Source organism: Monodelphis domestica, chromosome X, assembly GCF_027887165.1.
Source record: "Monodelphis domestica isolate mMonDom1 chromosome X, mMonDom1.pri, whole genome shotgun sequence".
Classification (NCBI taxonomy): Eukaryota; Metazoa; Chordata; class Mammalia; order Didelphimorphia; family Didelphidae; genus Monodelphis; species Monodelphis domestica.
In genome coordinates this window covers 41,906,953-41,928,531 of record NC_077235.1, presented here as the reverse complement: position 1 = coordinate 41,928,531, position 21,579 = coordinate 41,906,953, and the positions used below count along the sequence as shown (strand labels likewise).

General features: G+C 38.0%; 1 long non-coding RNA gene across 4 annotated transcripts in view; it reads right to left on the bottom strand.

The window, feature by feature from the left end:
• LOC103097829 (uncharacterized) overlaps nt 1-21,579 on the bottom strand; it is a 101,337-nt gene that overhangs the window by 16,936 nt on the left and 62,822 nt on the right. For 3 of the 4 annotated variants that reach the window (XR_008914663.1, XR_008914665.1, XR_008914664.1), the window contains exon 16: nt 2,703-21,579. This exon is cut by the window's right edge and continues 14,502 nt beyond it. This is a non-coding gene — a long non-coding RNA (uncharacterized LOC103097829). The remainder of the gene's footprint in view (nt 1-2,702) is intronic. The other variant, XR_008914666.1, reaches the window with a different exon arrangement.

Here is a 21,579-nt window from a genome sequence, read left to right as displayed (position 1 = left end):
ACTAATTAGTGTAATTGATGTGCCTATTAGTAAACTAAGTGAGATAATTATTAGTACATTTGGAGACATTAGTATGGAAAGGATATAAGCTAATATTTTCCGGGTATGGGCCTGATAGCTTATTTAGCTGACCTTACTAGAATGTGGTGTAAAGGAAACACAGAGAATTTTGAGTTCCTACATGTAGGTTCAGTTCTTATTGTTCTAGAAATAAGGGTACTTTATTTCTAGAAATAAATGCCCTATGTTTTATCCTATCAAGATAATTCTTTTGTCAGACATATTTTTAATTTTTGTGGGGGATGCTTGATAGTGCAATTGGAATAGAAATAAATTATAAGCAGAGTGCTAGTGTAATTTGTAGGAAATTTTTTCAAAATAAGTACATTAGTTGATCATACTGGAATCATGAATATGATGCTCAGATATAATGTATATACTGAATAATCCTAGTGATAACTTGCTGGAGTCTTTTTGCTAGTACTCTAAGATATTTTACATCTATTTTCATTGGGGAAATTGGGTCTATAGTTTTCTTTCTCTGTTTTTGGTTTGCCTGTCTTTGGAATCAGTACCATATTTGTATCATAAAAGGAATTTGGTAAAACTCTTTCTTTGCTTATTTTGTCAAATAGTTTGTCTAATATTAGGATTAGTTGTTCTTTAAATGTTTGATGAAATTCACTTGTGAATACATCTGGCCCTGGGAATTTTTTCTTAGGGAATTCTTTGACAGTGTGTTCAATTTCTTTTTCTGAGATAGGATTGTTTAAGCATTCTTTTCCCTCTTGTTAATCTAGGCAATTTATATTTTTTTAAACATTCACCCATTTTACCTAGATTGTCATATTTATTGCCATATAATTGGGGAAAACAGTTCTTGATAATTACCTTAATTTCCTCCTCATTAGAGGTAGTTGCCCTTTTCATCTTTGATACTTTTAATTTGATTTTCTTCTTTTTAAAATTAGATTAACCAGTACTTTATTTTGTTTTTTCAAAGTAACAGATCTTAATATTATTTATATGTTCAATAGTTCTTTTACTTTCAATTTTATTAATTTCTCCTTTAACTTTTAGGATTTCCAATTTAGTTTTTATCTGGGGATTTTAAGTTTGTTCTCTTTCTAGTTTTTTAAGTTATATGTCCAATTCATTGACCTCTTCCCTCTCTGATTTGTTCATTTTTGCGCTCAGGGATATAAATTTTCCCTTGAGTACTGCTTTGGCTACATCCTATAGATTTTGATATGCTATTTCTTCATTGTCATTCTCATCAATGAAATCAGTAATTGTTTCTTTGATTTTTCATTGACCAACCAGTTTTGCAGAATTAGATAATTTAGTTTCCAAATAATTTAAATCTGCCTTTCCACAAGCCCTTATAATTTTTATTGCAGTATGGTCTGAAACATTTCATTTATTATTTCTGTTTTCCTACATTTGTTTGCAATGTTTTTATGCACTAGTACATGGTCAATCTTTTTATATGTGGCATGTGATGCTGAAAAGGTTTTCCTATTTATTTTCTCCAGATATCTATTAACTCTATTTTTTCTAACATTTCATTCACTTTCCTTATTTCTTATTAATTTGGGGGTTTGATTATCTAGTTCTGATAGGTGAAGGTTAAGGTCTCCCACTAGTATGCTTTTCCTATCTACTTCCTCCTTAATCTTCTTTAGTTTCTCCTTTAGAAATCTGAATGCTGTACAATTTGGTACATATATATATATATTGAGTACTGATATTTCTTCATAATTTATACTGCCTTTCATCAAGATGTAATTACCCTCCTTATCTCTTTTAATGAGATCTATTTTTGCTGTAGCTTTGTCCAAGTTCATAATGGTCACTCCTGCCTTTTTGTCTCAGTTGTGGCCCAATAAATTCTGTTTCACCCTCTTATCTTTACCCTGTGTATGTCTATCTGCCTCAAGTGTGTTTCTTGTAGACAACATATGGTAGGATCCTGGTTTTTAATCCATTCTGCTATCCACTTCCTTTTTATTGGTAAATTCATCCCATTCATGTTCACAGTTATGATTACTGTCTGTGTATTCCCCATTTTTGACTTCCTCCTTGGCGTTTTCTGTTGTCCCTCTTACCCTTCCCTACAACCTTTTTACTTTGTCAGTCTCCCCCCTTTCCCCTCCCTAATAGTACCCTCATTCCCACCCTCCCCTCTTATTATTCCCCTCTTATTTTATTGCCTTTTAAATGACCCCCAAAACTCTCTTTCCCTTGTATTACTGCCCTCCTCAACAACCCATTTATTACCCTTCTACTTCTCTATAGAGTATGATACAATTCTCTGTCGCAATGGATCTGATTGTTCTTCTCTCTCTGAGTCACTTCCAAAGGGCATAAGATTTAAGTATTACCTGTCTCCAGCCTCTTCCACCCTTCCATTGTATTGGCCTTCTCTCCCCTCCCTCTTTTCACAGGCATTTATTTGTGAAATGTGTATTTATCCTATTTTTACTCTTTTCCAATTTCTTAATATTATCCTCATTTTTACCCCTAGTTTTTATATTTTTGACTTATAATATTCAGTTTGTCACTGTACCCTCTAAGTATACTTCCCTTCTTGATACCATGGAGATAACATTTAACACTTACCAATATCATCTTTTCATGTAGGAATACAAATCATTTGAACTTATTGGGTCCTTTAAGAATTTTTTCCCTTTCTTACTTACCTTTTGGTTATTCTTTTGAGTTCTGTATTTGGGCATCAAATTTTCTGTTTAAGTCTGTTTTTTCCTTCAGGCATGCTTGAAAGTCTTTTATTAAGTAATCATACTTTCCCCAGCAAGAATATAATTATTTTTGCTTGATAGTTGATTCTTGATTGTAGATGCCGTTTCCTCACTTTCCATAATATCATATTCCCTGCCTTCTGGTCCTTCAATGTGGATGTAGCCAGGTCCTGTGTAATACAGACTGTGGCTCCATGATATCTGATATCTTTTTAGCAATTTGTAGTATCTTTTCCTTGGTCTGAACATTCTTGAACTTGGCTATAACATTCCTGGGTGTTGTGAGTTGGGGATTTAATGCAGGAGGTGATCTGTGGAGTCTTTCAATCTCTACTTTACCCTCTGGTTCAAGAATATTAGAGCAGTTTTCCTGGATAATTTTCTGTAGAATGATATCCAGCCTTTTTCTTTTGTCATGATTTTCCAGTAGTTCAATAATTCTTAAATTGTCTCTTATGGATCTATTTTCCAGGTTGGTTGTTTTATCAATGAGGTGCTTTATGGTTTCCTCAGTTTTTTCATTCTTTTGATTTTGTTTTATAAACTCTTACTTTTTCTGAAGTTATTGGATTCTAGTTTATTCTGATTTTTAAAGACTGAATTTCATCCCTGGCTTTTTTCATTTTGATCTATTTTTCTTTGTAGGCCATCTTTCACTTTCTTTGCCTCATTTTCAAGCTGGTCAATTCTGGCGTTCAAGAGACAATTTTCTTGTTTTAGTTCATGTGCCTGTCTTTCCAGATGACTTATTTTGCTTTTTAAGTTCTTTCCCCAATTTTCTTCAGCCTCTCTTCTTTATTGAATTGTGTTTAGAGTTCTTCCAAAGCCCATGTCCAATTTACTGGAGTCCTGAGTTTTTTCTTTGTGTTCCTTGGTCCTCCTATGTTCCATTTGTTCTGACTAGAAACTTTTGATTGTAATTTTTTTCTTTTTCTGTTGTATACTCATTTTTCCTTCTTTCCCCCTCATTATTGTCTATATTCTTGTTCTGCTGTTTATTTGCTGAACTTGTGAGTTTGGACTTTTCTGCCCTGAAGGGGTTTCTCTGTTCTGCTAAGTAACTGGATTAGGCTAATGTAGCTGACCGATTGTGTTAATGGGCCTTGAGGCCTGATCTTCCCCAGCTGCTAGCAGAAGCTGAAGGTGAAAGTGAAGGTGTAGAGGCTGAAGGTAGTTACCTCATCTTCCTCTCTTCCTTTTGGCCAGCTGCCAGATCAGAGCCCTGAGCTTCAAGTGGTGGTACCAAGGTACTCTGTTGAGACTGCAGCCTTCACTCTGGGATCCCAGTCAGCCAGATACTTACCACTGGTTTCAGCATAGTAGGTGTGTGTGTAGGGGAAGGGTGTTGGAAATTGAGCTTTTCTGCCCTCTGGAGGCTTCTTATCTGCACTATTGATAGACTAGGTTAAGACAATTGAGCTGATCTGCAGAGCTGAATGTGCCCTAAGGCCAAAACTTCCAGAGGCCGAGGCCCAAGATGGAGGAATGGTGGCTAAAAGCTGCAACCAGGCTGCCATCCTCTCTGCCAGCTGTGGTCAGATCCCTGAGCCTGGAGAAGCTGTGGTAGCAAGACATTCCCTCTGGGCTAGAGCCCTTGCCCCAAGATCCTACCAACTTCCCAAGTATCAGCACAGAAGGTGGGGGAGGAGTCCTGGGACCTTTCTTCTTTATTTTCCTTAAACATGAGAATCCATGTAGCTTTTAAGTTGAAGCAAGGAGGAGGGTCCCCCTGCTCTGTCCTGTTGTTGAATTTGGTTTTGTATCCTCCTCGAAGGACTTTGTTATTGATATGGAAGGGTTTTCACAGAAGAATTGACTTTTATTGCTTCTAAGCCTCCATCTTTACTCTGCCTCCCGAATAGTTTCTTTTTGACTGCTTGAAAAAATTAGCTATTACATATCTGGAAGTTGTTATTTGAAGATTTCTTTCTGAAGGTGATCTTTGAATTCTTTCAATTTCAATTTTATATTCTTGTTCAAGGATCTCTGGGCAGTTTTCTTTGATAATTTCTTGTAGTGTGATGTTCAATGTTTTTTCTTGATCATGGCTTTCAGGTAGTCCAACAATTCCCAAATTGTCTTTCCTACATCTATTTTCTAGGTCTGTTTTTTTTTTCAATAAGATATTTCATGTTTTCCTCTGTTTTTTTTTTCCTTTGATCCTGATTTATTATTTCTTGATTTCTCATGAAATCATTAGTTTCTGTATGGTCAGTTGTGATTTTTAAGGCCTGATTTTCCTCTGACAGTTTTTGATTCTCCTTTTTCAATTGCCCTGTTTCTTCTTGCATCACTTTCATTTCTCTTCCCCACTTTTACTCTGCCTCTCTTAATTGGTTTTTGAAGTCTTTTTTGAGTTCTTCCAGAATCTGTGTCCATTTCATATTTTTCTTTTGGACTTTGTGTGTTTTTCCTTTGCTTTCACTGTCCCCTTCTGTGTCTATACCTTACTCTGTCTCCATAAAAATTCTTTAGAGTTAGATGCTTTTTTGTTGTTTGCTCATTTTTCCTATCTAATTATAGGTAGGCTTGGGTGGATGATGTGATGATCTGAGGACTGAGAGCTCTGTGAGCCCCCTCTACCTCCTTATTCAGTTGCCCCCTGAGATGCTGATACCTTAAAGACTTGCCTCAGGCTTAGGTATAAGCTTTTTATCTCACTCTGATCTTGATCAGGTCAGGGGCTGAGCAGATTCTAGCCCCAGGCTTAGACTCAAGTTTTTGGTTTCACTGTGTACTTGATCTAATCAGACACAACCTCGATTGTCCTATCCTCGAGGTATGCCTTGAGCTTTAGTCAAAAAGGTCAGTACTTAACACTTAGTGCTATCAGTTCCCTCCCCTCCCCAAAGTGTGAACTATGTCCTTACCCCAAGCCAAGAGTAGAATTCCCTGGATTGGGGCTCCTTATTTCTCCACATGTTTGAAATTTCAAGGGGTATGGGCTAGTTTGTATCATTATTTTCCCAGGTGGGATCTCAGGGTCTGGATGTTGGTTTGTGCTTAGGTTCTGAAACTTGGACAGCAGATGTGGGGTGAGAGTATGTGACTTGCTCTTGGCTTGCTCTTCCATCCTTGCTACATGTTCTTGCTGGCTCTGATCTCCTCTCACCCAAATGCCTCAGATGTTCTTTGCCTACCTTTTAGGTATTTCTTTTCTTGAAAGTTATTTCACTCTGTCTCTTTGTTGATTCTTTCATTCTTGTTTTTGTGTGATATTTCAATATTGGTCTGAGAGGATTCTCATGTTAGCTATCTTGGCTCCACTCCCAGATGTCTCTGGTTCACGCCCTTTTCCTCATATGTACTTGAAAATGACCCATCGAGATTTGCAGAGCTGAGATGTTTGATTTGAAAATTTGGCTTGGGCATCAAAAGCCATCCTATAATGACATTTTGCAGCAGCAACAACAAAAATGCAGAGATTCACTGCTTCATTGAGTGAAAGTAATATGGGACAGTTATTGTTTTGGTTTCAAATGCCACCCCTAAATTCAAGTGCTCACCAAGTTGAAACTTTACTGTTTCTTGCATTCAGCCCCAGTTTGGCAAACAGTCCAGATAGAGCTTAGTAAATATCTCTTTCCTTCTAGTGATAAAAAATAGGTGTGTGGTGGGTTGGGCAAAGAAACTCTGCAGCTTGCATGAAAGTGATTTTTCTATTTTCCTATCCATAGAGATTATATTCTCAACAGAATCTATTCTAATGTGGCTTCAGGTCTAGTGAAGTAAACTCTTAACAAGAATATATTTAGAAGGTTGTTGACTTCATAGAACTGACTGAAAGGCAGCGAGGCTTCACTGAAACTTGGGACTAGGAATTTGGAAGCCCAATGGCTCCATTCAGTTTCTAGGATGTTTAGAAGCATCTGGACAAGTAAGTGAATTATTCAGTTTTCATCCATCCGTCTGGCCTTCTATGCATTCAGCATTGGTTTCCTACTGGCAGTATAGAATTGTCACATAACTCAAAAGCATCTGGATGAGCTGATCACAATGGCTCTTGAGTATGGCAGAGTATCATCTCTGAATTGTAAAATGCCAAATGTAAAGAGCTATATAAAGGATCAATTATGGTTTCTGTTTGTCTGCTGAGATCACATATTTAATGCCACACCATGCATAATGAATTTGGCAGCTCCAGCTATACAAGATACAAAGAAATATGGTCATGATTCTAACATAGGAAGTGAGGCTTTATTTATAGGACACATACATGGTATCTGAGCAAGCTCAATTCACAACTAACGTGAAAGTTTAATTTTAAGTTAAGTGAACTTATAACTATGTATACACGGACTTGGATTCCAAATTATTGAGATTTTAAATGGAAATTTACCAGTGATCCATTTGTCCCACCCTGGTGGAAAATTCAGAACTCCTAAAGTCAATTTAGACCTACCTATTCAGTTGCTTCCCAGGTTAGGTGACCAGCCAAGGAATAACATTAAAAGAGTAAAACATTTAATCAGGCAGATATCAGTAAAGCTACAAAATATTAAGTCAGTTACCAAATTAACCACACTGCCCTTCATTTTTCTGTTCTCTCCCCCAAAGTAGTATGGGAAATAAGTTACTTTGAGGTAATAGGAAGAACATGCACATTGGTCAGCCATGTATTCCAAGGTGACATCATCTCTATACCATTTAATAATGATAATACTTATTTTTGTTGTTCCATAATTTTTGGTCATATCCAATTTTCATGACCCCGTTTAGTATTTGTTTTTTGGAAGAGACACTAGAGTGGTTTGCCATTTTCTTCTCCAGCTCATTTTACAGAGGAGGAAACTGAGGTAAATAGGACGAAGTCACACAGGATCGCACAACTAGTCAATGTCTGAAGCCAGATTTAAACTCAGGAAGATGAGTCTTCCTTACTCCAGACCCAGGACTCTATCCACTGTACCACCTAGTTTTCTCCTCTATAAAAACAATAAGACAAGATAATCTTTAGAATACCTACTACCTCTAATCCAAAACTGAGAGAAAGAAATGAGATATATTGCCTTTGGAGACAGGGAGATGTCACTGTTGCTGAAGGTCATAGAATTTAGAGATACAAGGGATTTTAGAGGTTATATAATCCAAACTCCCATTTCACAAATGGTGAAACTGAGGTCCACAGATATTAAGTGAATTGCCGAAGGTCATACAGATGGCAAATATCAGAGCCAAGATTTGAACCTAGGTCATCTGTCTTTAAATATTCTGTTTCCCCAAATTCCATTTTATGGGAACAGAGCCTCTGTTAGGGATGCTTTTGTGAAATGGTTAGGATCTGAGGCCAGAGTATAACTACAAGGCCAGCTAAGATTCTATGATCCTATGAAGGTAGCTGCAGTTGCTAGTTGCTGCAGAGACTCTTTGAACTCCATAAGCCCCCAGTTAGTACAACATTGGTGGTTTCCAACCCTATACCTAGGGTGATTACAAAGTGCTAGCAAATGTTCGTGTTGGATAAAACATGTTCAACTATAGCTAAACTCATTTTTGATAAGGTTACAAGGCTGAAGAATATTATACATATAGTTTACCTGGATTTTAACATGCTGTGTTTATGGAAAAGATGGTAGGTGTGAGTTAGGCAGTGGTACAATTAGGTGTAATTAGAACTAATTCATTGTACAAGCTGAAAGATTAGTCATTAATGGTCCTATGTCAACTCAGGCTGCTAGGTGATACACCGAGGGATAGAGTATTAGGCCTGGAGTGAAGAAGACCTGAATTCAAATCCAGCCTCAGAAACTTATAGCTATGTGACCCTGGGCAAATCACTTAACCTCCATTTGCCTTAATGCCCTGGAAAAAGAAAGGGCAAACCACTACAGTATTTTTGCCAAGAAAACCCTGTAGATAATATATGCTATGGCCCATTGGATCATGCTGAGTCAGACATGACTGAATGATTGAACTACAGCTTTAAGTTGCAAGGAGGTCCCTAGTATAGTGCTTTAGGGATCAGTTAGGCTAATGAGATGAAATTTAATAGGGAGAAATGTTAAATCTTGTTATGTGTTTAAAAATTAATGTTATACACACAAAATTTGAGAGGGATGACCAAATAGCTCATCTGATAGATGACTTTCAGTGGACCCTCATTTGAGTCAACAGTAGAGAAGCATTAAGATTAAGCATAGTGGGGAGCTGGGTATCACAGTGGATTGGGAGCCAGGCCCAGAGACTGGAGGTCCTAGGTTCCAATCTGGCCTCAGACTCTTCCCATCTGTGTGACCCTGGGCAAGTCACTTGACCCCCATGGCCTAGCCCTTATCACTCTTCTGGCTTGGAGCCAATACACAGTATTGACTCCAAGACGGAAGGTAAGGGTTTAAAAATAATTAAGCATAGTGTCCAGAATGGGGAGGGCAGAGCACGTCTGGAGTACTGGGTTAAATATGGACACTACATTTTTTAAAAACCCTTCCATCTTAGTATCAATATTGCATATTGTTTCCAAGGCAGAACAAAAGTATGGGGTAGACTAAACCTTGTGAGGGTAGCCATCATGTCGTAGACCCCTGGTGAACTAAGGCTTTGCTCACCCAGCATGTGAAGACTGCTTCGGCCAAACAGGTGATAATAATAGGCCCCTGTAAATGGGGGAACCCATCTGTTAGGGGCTTGAGACAATGGTAATAGAAAGAAGATACACTCACAAATCTCTTGGGGTACATGAGAACTCTAAAGATAATGGTCCTGAACCAGAGGAAGTAAAGAAAAGCATGTTACACTAATCTCATATTTTAATATAGAATTAGTTTTGCCTAAAAAAAGGCAATATTGAAAGTGACTTGTAATCTTTGAACTTGATCTCATCAATATTGGTTGTTCCTTCACTGGTAGAGGTTATGTCTTTGGGCCACCATAGTTTTTGAGATTTTTGAACATGTTCCTTCTGGGTATTCTTCATAGAGGGGCCATTTAACATCCTAGAGGTCTTGCTTTAGTTTTTTAAAAATATTTTTGTGCCACTAATGCATTAATATATGAATTATCTCTTACCATATTTCTTGACAGTCTGCATAGCAGTGATTTCTGTACTCTTTGTTAATGAGTTGAGTGTGTGAATAGAACATTCATGGTAGGTTCAGATTACTGTATAAGAAAATGACATAAAGAAGTGGTGAAATTCTTGAACAGGATATAAAATCATTCATGTGTTTGCGAATAACTCAGAAAGGATGAGTCCAGTGAATTCAGCCTGTATGTAGTGATAACTGATGTCAAGAGGAAGAAAATAAAGTTTCTTTTCATGTGGGGAAAGTAAATTTCCCCATTGTTTGAAACAATGACAGACATAACAGTTTGCTCCATAGTTAGGAGTGTGGGTCACATTTGTGTGCACTTCACATGCAGCTGCCCTGTGGGGCTCTGGCAAGTGAGAACAAACCTCCATCCATTTCTCAAGGTAAAGTAGTTTAAACCTCAGGATACTGTACTCCTGGGGAACTTTATTGGCTTGGACATCTGCTGGATAGCTAATACATCCAAATGCATACCTTTAGTTAGGTTACATAGAGGACAACTCTGTCATCCAGAAAGAACACACTCTAACCACAAAAGAAATTACTCTGTAGCTAATTAAAAGATGTAGGGAGAAATGGAATTAGACTCCAAAACTGGTAAAGTTTGGCAAGAAGTACAGTGCATTAGAGCCTTGATTGATCATCAATGGGGAATGCTGCTCAGAATATTAACAATAAGAACACTAGTGCATATTATATATATATATGTATATATATATGTAGGCATACATAAACACATGTATATGTTTAGAATAATGAGAGTCTTGGGAATCATTGAAGGATGCAAAAATTAAGACATTCTTCTATATTCCCTCAGGTAACATTTAGAAAATTATTGATCAATGCACTGAGTGGTATCTATGGACCTAAATGAGTTAATACACCTTTCAAGGCAAGTCTATAGTCCAACTAGCAGTGAATATTGTGATAAGTTACTTTTTAGAAACCAGTTATTGCTTAGTAATAGGTTAATTATCAGGCAATTTAGGCAATGCTGATAGAAACAGGATGATAAAGTGGATAGAATTCTGGACTTGGAGTCAGCAAGAATTGTCAAGTGAACAGGCATTTATCAAGGTCCTACTATTAAGGCCATACCAGACACTGTGCTAAGTACTGGAGATACAGCGAAAGACAAAAACAGTCACTTCACTCAAGGAACTTACAATCCAATGTGGTTTCAAACCTGATACTTTCTAGCTGCATGATCCCCCCAACTCCATCCCCTTAACCATTACTCTTAGTTTTGCTTCTTGGAACCAGTAAGAACACATATAAACCATCTTTTACATGATAGTTTCTCGGATATTTGAAGATGTCTATTATGTTCCTACAAGTCTTCCCATCTTTAGGCCAGAGATACTCAGTTCTTTCAATATATCTTTTAAGGCTTTCCAAACCCACAAGAAGCCTTAAGGTAGGAAGATAGAAAAGGATAGAAGTTCTGGATGCTGCGAAGGGCGTGAGGGAGCCAAATTTGAGAAGTCAATAATGAGTCAGAGATCAGTTATCATTAATATCTTGGAGCCGCAGCCATGCCCCAATCAATGGACGTCACTGAAAGGCTATATTCCGTCCAGAGATCCCAATTTAACACTTCACCGGTCAGAGGATGATATAGCTCAGCTAAGAGAATGAATAGAGACTAATAGAGAGAATTAGAGAATGCTAGGTATTAGCATTGGGAAAGAAAGAGACACCTGGCTGAAGGCCAGGACCCAGGTGAGAGAGATAGAGGAGGAAAGGAATTAAAGATGGAGCTTGAGGCCAAGCTCCAGCAAGGACAGACATCAGTGAGAGCTGAGATCCAAGAGAGGAAGAGGGGGTGGAGCTTGCTGCGGCCCTGGATTTAATCTCTTTGATATGCAAATATACACAATACATAGGGATGATTATCATTGGTTAATGACAAGGTATAGGTGTGGTGTCTCTTAGCAGGTGAACACAAAGAAACCTGTTTTCCCGCCTAACCTGGGGGAAGCTGGGGTCAAGGGTCAGAGGCTTTCCTGGCCATGCTCAAGACTGAGCATACTCTCTTCTAAGCCACTAGGTATATTCTGTTTCCCTTGTCCCTAGATAGGTGTGGACTGCTACATCTTTCTTTCATGATCCTTGGTTCCTTTACTAACCTTTTTGTACTCTTCTTGGAATGAACCACCTTTATAAATATGTCAGTGACGTATGATTCTCAGTGCAGAAACTCCCTCAACCAACAAAACTTTAATAATCTTCCCAAGATGTGATATCCAGAACTAAATATTATACTCTGAATATGGTCTGAGTAGGGTAGCTGACAATGGGTCTGTCATCACCATCACACTAAACATTATGCCTCTCAACTAAGTCTAGGAATACAATATTTTTTCACATGATCCACTGCTCACTCTTACTGAAGTTGCAGTTCACCAAAACCCTTATATCTTTTTGTATATGAAAAAGACCATGATTCACCTATATTATACTTGCAAAGTTGACTTTTAACTGAAATGTGGGACTTGAAATTATCTGTATTGAATTTTATCTTATATGATTTTGGTTTATTGCTTTAGCCTATTGAGATTTTTTTGGATCTTACCCCTCTGTCATCCAACCTGTTAGACATTTCCCTTGGCCTCCTGTCATCTGCACATGTGAAAAACATAACACCTGTGGCTTTTATCAAGTCACAGAATCACAGAATTGAAGAGTTAGAAGGGAATTCAGAGGCCTCTAGTACAACTCATATGTGAACAAGAATCTTCTCTGACATCTCCAACAAGCAGTTACTTTGTCATTGCTTGAAGTCATTCATTAAAAAAAATCAAATCAAGTTAAAAAGCACAGGGTCTGGGATTACTGTTAGGAAATTCCCTAGACTCTTAGTGTCTGCAGTGTAATAGAGATGGTGTCAGAGGATTTGAGTTCCCTTTGGCTTTTTACCTTTCTCAGCCCCAGTTTCCTGATCTGTAAAATGAAATAGTTGTACTAGATGAGCCCTAAGGTCCCTTCCAATTAGAAATTTAGAATCCTGTCTTCACAGCACCAGGATTTCGGGATCTGACCTTCTGTGAAGTCGAGGGTTGCTTCTGACTAGGTGTGAGAACTTAGGTGGAATGAGGAGTAAGAGACAGTGAAAGTCATTTGATCCTTTCTAAACACATCTAATTGTATAATCTTCTAGCCTATTCATCTTCTTTATAAGGAAAATAAGGCCCAAAGAATTTAAATGAGTGTCACATCCTTACCTAGCATAACAAGCAGGCCTGGAAACTTATTCTTCTGATTCCCTGCAGGACATTCTTTTTACTTCATCTCTGTCCCTCATAACAACCAGCCTCATTTCCACCTAGGTAATTTCATTTCCAGTTATCAAATTCTTTTCCATTTCCATTTGTTTAATTCAACAAACCTGCACTAACTACTTGCTGGTTTGATATTGAATGTTCCCTCAATGAGCCTGCATTCTACTGGGAAGAACAGTGTATACAAATATAGAGTAAATAAACATTTTATATTTTTATTTCATGCTACAAGTTAGAAGTGTGGGGTAAAAACAAGTGAGGGAGTCGGGAAAGGCCGTGGCCCTTGAGCTGAGCTTAGAAGGGAGCTAAGGACATTATATATTCCCACTGGAAACTTTTCTTCAAATAAACAGAAATCAATTCAGGGATGTGCTGTAGCCAGAATGGATCATGGAGAATGTCAAGAGCCAATTGTTAAATTTTTAGTGTGACTATTTACACCTCAACAAATGCCACAAATCAATGCTTGATCCAATCTATTGTTTTGTTGATTTCTAGACTTGGGGAAACTGGTACTAATGCAAATTAAGCTTAAAAGTGTGTTGTGCATACATTCATCCACCCCCTGCCCGGAGCCCTAGCCAATTATTAGATATTTACCCCTTTATCCTTGAAAATCATCATCATCAGCCTCAACAGTCAAAAGCATTTTTTCATTCTCTGCTGTATGTTAGACACCAATAAAACAATCTATGACCACCAGGAGTTTACAGTGGGCAAAGATAGGGGGGGAGCACATGTACAAAATATATTCAAGGTAATTTGGGGGTAAAAGCATCAATAGTAGCCATGAGGATCAGGAAAGATGGCATGTGAAAGAGGTGAAGAGAAAGAGCATAGAGGAGAACTCTGGAATCCTCCAACATCAAGGAGCAAACACCTTGAAAATTCAGTAACTGCATTGTTTCCAAACCTTAAGGAGCCAAGTTTTATAAAGTAGATGGATGCTATTAACCTTCACAGAAAAATCAAAGAATACAGTGCTTTGGTTTGACAGTCAGCATTGGTTTGACAGTCCCAAGCTTCATTAGCCATTTGATCATCCAATTACCAAGGAGTACAGTAAGTCTTGACATGTTTGTTCTTGAACAGTTCTAATTGAGCTATTATGATCAATTGACTAAATCACATTTAAATTATGTAAATTTAAACCATGTGTCAACAATGTAAACCAAAAGGAATCTAACCAAAGTTTGTCAAAAATATACAGTTATGCCAGTTTTTTAAAGGCATTAACAGAAATATCGAATGTCAAAACTTTGAAAGAACTTTAGAAACTGGAAAATTCAACTTTGTCATTTTATAGTACTTGCTTGAAGTTAGTGAGTTTGGCCAGACCTAGGATAGAAGCCATCTCTCACCTCCCTGGCCAGTGTTCTTTGGGTTTTACTGACACCATAAAAACAATTTATGTCTTTCAAAGGCAAGAATGACATGATCTGGGAAACCACCTACAGGCCCTGGGGACAACTTGTCTCAAAAATGAGAATCATTCCTATTCCCTCGATTCCTGCCTTCATTCCCACTTACCTTCTATCCATTTGCTAGAATGAGCTGTGGAGCTGAGAAATGATACCTGGGTATACAAAAGAACCAGGATCGAAAGCCTTTCCCTTGTAGTTTTCTGGACCACTTGATCCTAGAAATGTCAGAATCATAGCATCACAGAAATTTGATGTTTGAAAGATCCTCACCACCCATTTAGTTCAACCCATATGTAGGAGGAAGGAGGGAAGGAATAGACATTAAACTCATGTGTGCCTAAAATCGTGCTAAGCCCTTTACAAATATTATCTTATCTGGTCCTCAGAAAAACTCTGTGAAGTGGGTGATATTTTGATTCCCATTTTATATTTGAGGAAATGGAGGCAAATAGATTAAATTCTTTCCTTAGAGTGATATGACCCTGTAGTGAGTGAGTTCAGATTTAAACTCAAGTCTTCCTGATTCCAGTGCTCTAATACAACTCTAAAAAAGAATGGCCCAAAGCCCATTTCATTTTCCACTAAGCTGGGGAAAGGGTTAAGTGGGGGTTCAGTCCCATTATAACTTGTTAATAAGCTTCTTTACATATATATTCTATATAAAAATATCTGAAGGAGCTCATGAATTTAGGATCTGTTGCGACTTAGCAATAATATATCCAAGCAGACTATGCCCACTTAATACATTCCTCCTAACCCTCACTCAGGTCTCTCCTGGGAAAAAAAGCAAAAGTGTACTTATTGAGTACACAGGATTAATAGCTACACTGATTACACTAGGAACATTTTAGCTCAATAGCAAATATGTAAATCTTTGTTCAGAAAAAAAATGAGGAAATGATCTTAGGTAAGGGGAACTCAGTTCTCTTAAATCCCAGTCATCACTTGTATGACACATTCACAAAGAGAAGGCATGAACAGAGAAGGGATAGACGTGACTGACATTTGTGTGAGAGAGTAGGGAGGAGTGGAAAAAAAAACCATTGCATATAGAAAGGAGGAGGAAAGATTTTTGGTAAAGGTGGAATGGAGACGAAGCTCTCCTCTTCTAGGTAGCATTTTTATATCTGACTACCATGGAATTCTTTTTTCTTTTTTCCCCTTGCTTAGACTTAAAGTTTCTTCATTGGGGTTCACTTCTCCTGATAAGCAAATTGAACTCCAAACCATTTTCCTATAGGAGGGCTCCTTTATTTCCTTAGGTTGCATTTGTAAACAATTTAGCTAGAACAGTTAGTTCATAATAGGCTGTCCACACATACATACATAGACACTGCAAACCAGCTTTATCTATTTTGCCAGATTTCAACAGTAAAATCAATCTTAAAAAAGTCATGGATATATTGGCTATAGGTTAAAAAAACTTTCAACTCGGTCCAGAGCTGTCTGTGGAACACTGCCCTCCCATACCCCACAGTCCATTTTTTAGGTAGAGTTTCTGTGGCCTGGAACCTTCACCCAGTATGTTGGTGTTTCTCTAATGTCTAATCACAGAACAAATTTGGGTGAGGTCCATAAAAAATAACCAAAATAATTCACCCTTGAAGACTTAGCCACTGCCATTTTGTTTCAAGATAATGAACTGTCGCACCAACTGGAGCTAAGAACATTTTTGCAGAGAAGTGAACTACAGGGACAGAATGCTATATACCAGTGATAGCGAACCTTTTGGAGATGGAGTGCTGTGCCCCTTCCCACTGTGAGTGCTAGGCATGCCCCCCACACACACACATAGACACAGGGGAGGGAGAAGAGTGTTCCCATTGGGCTGCTGGGAGAAGGGGTGGGTGAAGTGAGGAATGTCCTCGCCAAGTGTAGAGAGTGGGAGGGGAGTGGTCTGAGCACTCTGCTCTCCTCCAACTCTACTGCCTGTGAGTCACCCACCTTACTCCCTGTGCTCTCCCATTGGGCTGCTAGGCACAGGGGCAGGGGGTGTGAAAAAAACATTCTCATGTACTGTGGAGGAGAGAGGAGCAACTCCACCTGAGTCCTCCTGCCTTTCTAGTAATGAAATCTTGGGTGGGGGGAGTGGCCACATGCCCACAGAGAGCAAGCTGTATGCCAACTTTGGCACCCATGCCATAGGTTCACCATCACTGCTATATACATTGTCAGAGATAGCCACTGTCTGAAGGAAGGAAATATCCATTTATGGAGCATCTACTTTGTGCTAGGCATTGTGCTAAGCACTTTATAAATCTCATCTGATTTTTATAACAATTCCTGGAAGTTATTATCCCTATTTTATATCAAAGGAAAAGGAAGCAGAGATTACATGCCTTGCCCAAAGTCACACAGCTAGTAGGTGTCTGAAGCTGGATTCACATTCCAGTTTTCCTGACACCAGGTCCAGCATTCTATCCATGTTGCCACCTAACTGATTCAATTAAGTGGTTTTGCTTTTTTTTTTTCACAAGACAAACCTCAGTTCCCAAGGGGGTAGTTGGGGCAGCTATTTCCAGAAATAACTGCGATATGAAAACAACATGTAGTAGGATTAAATCTTTATGAAATTGAGGTGTACCCTGAGAACTGTATAGCACATTTCATGAAAATCAACAGTATATTAGTTGTCATAGCTCAACTGGGCAAGTGTGAAATGCCAAGTGCCCAGGCTGTTTGGACAGAACATGTGGAACAGTCTCTTTCCAATGTGATCTCATGATAGTGATCTGAGGATAATTGCATATTATGTGAAGTTGTTCCCATTCAAATGAACTTTGCAGAGAGTGCTTACCTAAGTTTCAAAGGTGATGTATTGAATGAGCTAAGCTTCCCTAAATTTCAGGATTCAACTCCATGAATAAAACTGTCAAGAGTTGAACAACTAATAACTCTTTGTCTTGACATTATGCTCAGTCTAACAAATAAATCTTCAAAATCTCAACAGACCTGGCAACTTCATTAACAGTAATGCCTGCAGCATGGAATGAATGAAAATCAATTTGGAGGCCCCAATTTGGAGGTTTATGACTATGCTGACATAGAGAATGGCAAACATAGATTTTTCCTCTCTAAAACTTAGATAAGGAAAGCATGTTTCTAAAATGAAGGCTTATTGCTGAAGTACAAAAAAAAAAAAAGAAATACTGAACCTCAGTCTCCCTCCTGTACACATAAGCAACTTTATATTTAATAAATGTTATTTCAGATAGATTGGCTTGGAGTATTATCAATACATCTTGTGACTGGTTATATTGCAAGCAATCATGTTCTCCTTAGAGAGTAGTTTTATCATATTCCTGAAAATAATCCCTTTTTTCTATCAAAAGACAACTAATTTAATTTTCTTGTGTTTGGCTTGCCTACATAGATATTAGGCTATCAGCTCCCTCCTGCAGAACTCTATAGAACTATTCTATGGGAGGAAAACATCTGTGTTCTCTATGATTTGATGATCTTATCAAGTTCTTCAAAGATTATCAAAGGTCTATGTGCTTTTGTACATGGTGTGTAGTGTAAACAATTGGGATAAAGAATATGATATAGTTATGACTGGAATAGGAGGCTAACCAGTTATGTTTTGAGGAATGAGGACTAATAGATGGACAGTTCATCATATATTTCATTGCCATTCTAATAATCTCACTTGGCCTGGAAGAAAGTCTCCCAAATATTAGGTGGAGGCCTATGGAGAATTAATGGAAGGAAATGAATAAGGGTTGCACAGGATGAGAAAGTATGGATGAGTAATAATCTCTTTCCATAGGGGGAGCATCCACATCTCTGATACCCTCCATTCATTGAAATATGGAAGAAATAGTTAAGTCATCATTTCTTTAATGCTGTTATGAAGATCTTCTTCCAGTGACTCTTGAGTTTCAAAGGCCACAGTGCTCTAGCAGGTCCTACCAAGCATGAAGAACTACAAGTGCAGGACTACAAAAGAGTTGTGTCTCCTGTTGAGGGCCAGCCAGGTCAAGAATTGAAGATGGGATGCCAAAAAATGTCTTTTAACTAGAATAACACAAATTGAACAGAGGTACAAAACATCCCTTCAGTTCAGTGTGGATACATTCTCTTTCTTGAGTGACAGTTGTAAAATAGCAAAAAATGAACGTAAGAGTATAAAGAATATTTGTTATTGGATTATTCATAATTATTTAAGCTAGTTGCAAGCACTTAAGTGTTGGGTATTATACTTAACACTTGGAGCAAAGAGTTAAAAAAAATTACCAATATTGCCTTTAAGGAGCTTGCATTCCACTGGAATGCAACAACAGGCACATGGATGAGTAAATTCAAAATAAATATGAAGTAATTTGTAAATGGATGGCATTATTGGGAGAGGGGGTTAGGGGTGGAATAAGGAAAACCCTCGTGTAGGAGGTGGTCCTTGATATGAGTGTTTTAGGGGGTCAGAGATTCTAGGAATCTATAAATGAAGTTAATCTGATAGTTGAGAAGAACATTTCAGGTATAGAGGTCTCTTTACAAAGGCATAGAGATGGGAAGTGGAATGTAATATTTTGTGAACAGCAATCAGAACAATTTGGTTGAAAAGGAGAGTGCATAAAGGAGAATAAGATGCAGTAAACCTGGAGAAGTAGTCAAAAGCTACATTGTGAAGGGCTTTAAATGCTAAATGGAGGGATGTGGTTTTTTCCCTAGCTAGGGGCAGGTGGGATCCATTGGAATTTATTGAGCAGGCAGATGGCACAGTTAGAATTTACTTTAGGAATATCACTTGGTAGCTGTATATATGAAAGATGAACTGGAGAATGCAGAGACTTAAGGGAGGAAAGTCAACACAGAACATAATGTATCATTGCTGCTTCTATTGGGGGGAGGGAGAGAAAGGGGGGATAAAAGTGAAACATCTTTTCCTCTTGTCTAACAATGTTCCAGATGACCATAAGCAAACAGATTAGGATGGTAATGTCAGTCTGTGCATCAAAATCTGTTGCACAGGATGAAAGGAGCTATACGATGTAATAAAAAGAATGCTAGTATTGGAATCAGAAGACACAGGTTCTAATCCTGACTCTGCTATTTACTACTTAAAAGATCATAGACTTAGAGATAAGAATTTAGAAGATATTCAGTTCAGATGAGAAAACAGATTCAGAGAAGTTAGCAACCCTGTAAGGGGTTATTATTTGTATTTTCCTGATGAGGAAACTGAGGAAGACAGAAGTAAAATGATTTGCTTATGGTCACACAGCTAGTATATAAGGTAGTATCCAAATTCAGTTCTTTTTTAATCCAAGTCCAGCGTGATAACTACATTCAGTTTAATACAATTTTTCTCCAGCATAGTGTATCTCATTCTGGATGCTATATCTTCATTTCATCCAAGAACAAAGGAATGAAGAATCATAACCACATGGACCACAAAGACCATCTATTACAACCTCCTCATTTTATAGATAATGAAACTTAGAAGCAGAGAGGTGAAAGAACTTGCCCAGGACAGTAATTGTTGAAGGAGGGATTTGAACCTTAGTCTTCATATTTTAGGGATGTAATGTTACACTATAAAATCCTGTTGAGTTTGTGAGCCCATGAAAACTCAAGAGATTTCTTTCAAAATAACACCCCAATCAAAGTATGGTTTCATTATAAAATCCTATTGTATTGCCAAAATATCCGTGGATATTTCATTACCCAGCATCAAGAAGAGCTCAAGATGTAACAGAATGGCAAAACATACATTGGATTGGGCAGAGTCAGAACACCTAGAGTCTAGTCTTGGATCTGCCATTAACCAGCTATTGATCTTGGGCCATTCATCTTACCTCTACCCTCCTCAGGTTTCTCAGTTATAAAATGAAGCAGTTGAATAGCTGATCTCTAAAGTCACTTGTAGTTATGAAGTTAAGTGATTTTATGTTCTAGAACAAGAAATGATTGAGACAAGAAAACCTTAAGAGGATGGCATCTGCTGGTCAAGAAAGAATCATTGAAGTATGGATGAGATAAGCTATTTGAGGAAACCATCTCAAAAATAACATATACTAGAGAGTGTAAATGTAGGTTTTAAAGAGCTGGTTTTGGAGTCAGAAAAACATGGAGGTAGTTTCTGCCTGTCATTAAGGTCAAGTTATTTCACTTCTCTGGCCTCAGTTTCCTGATCTGTAAAGTTGGGATAGTAATCCTTCTAGTACCTACCTCAAAGGTTATTGCAAAGTTCCAATGAGATAATACATGGAGAACGCTGCATAAATGCCAGCTATTATTATCCTGCAGTGTGATTTGGATTAGGGCCATAGAAGAGATTAAGGTGCTTCCCTAGGTATCATCAGAAGGCAGCCAACCTCAAATGAATCAGTGAGAAATTAGCTATAACCTTGGAAAGTGGAATAGTCCACAAAAGGACAATTCAAAAATAAGAATTGTTCTGTTTATCAGACACTGGCAATCAATCAGTCAGTGAATCAATCATGTATTGATTGAATGTCCACTTTTTGCTCATCCCTGCCCAAGGTGCTGAGGAGGCTAAAAGAAGTCCAAGCCAAAGGCACTGCCCTTGAGGACCTTACAGCTTAGTAGGGAGACAAGAAACACATAGGAATGAAGAATCGTATTTAAACTGCTTATCATTTGCTGCCAGCATAGGATTTCAGAAGAGGGAGTGATCAGTGTGTACTGAAATGGTCAGAGAAGTTTTCACTGAGCCATGAAGAATTAATGTGATTTGGATAAGTAGAAGAACAATGATTGCTATGACTAATATTGCCAATATGTCCTTATCTTAAAGGATTATGCTTTTCTTGCAGTAAGGCAAATCGCAACCTTGATCTACCTGTCTACCTCTCAATTCATTGAGAATTGCTAGAAACTTCATCACTCTAAAGTCAAGTGTTTGGTGATGAGCTTCTCTACACTTAGTGATGTAGCCCTTCATACGCTGACTTAATTGACCCTTGCTATGACTGTGAGGTAAATTACATGGTGTTTCTATTCCCATTTGACAGAGGAGAAAATTGAGGCCAAGGGAAGCAAAGTTTAAGATCTTACTATGTGCCTACTTGCACAGACAATGGCATCATACAGATAAGACCTTAATGCCCAGTGCCATGGG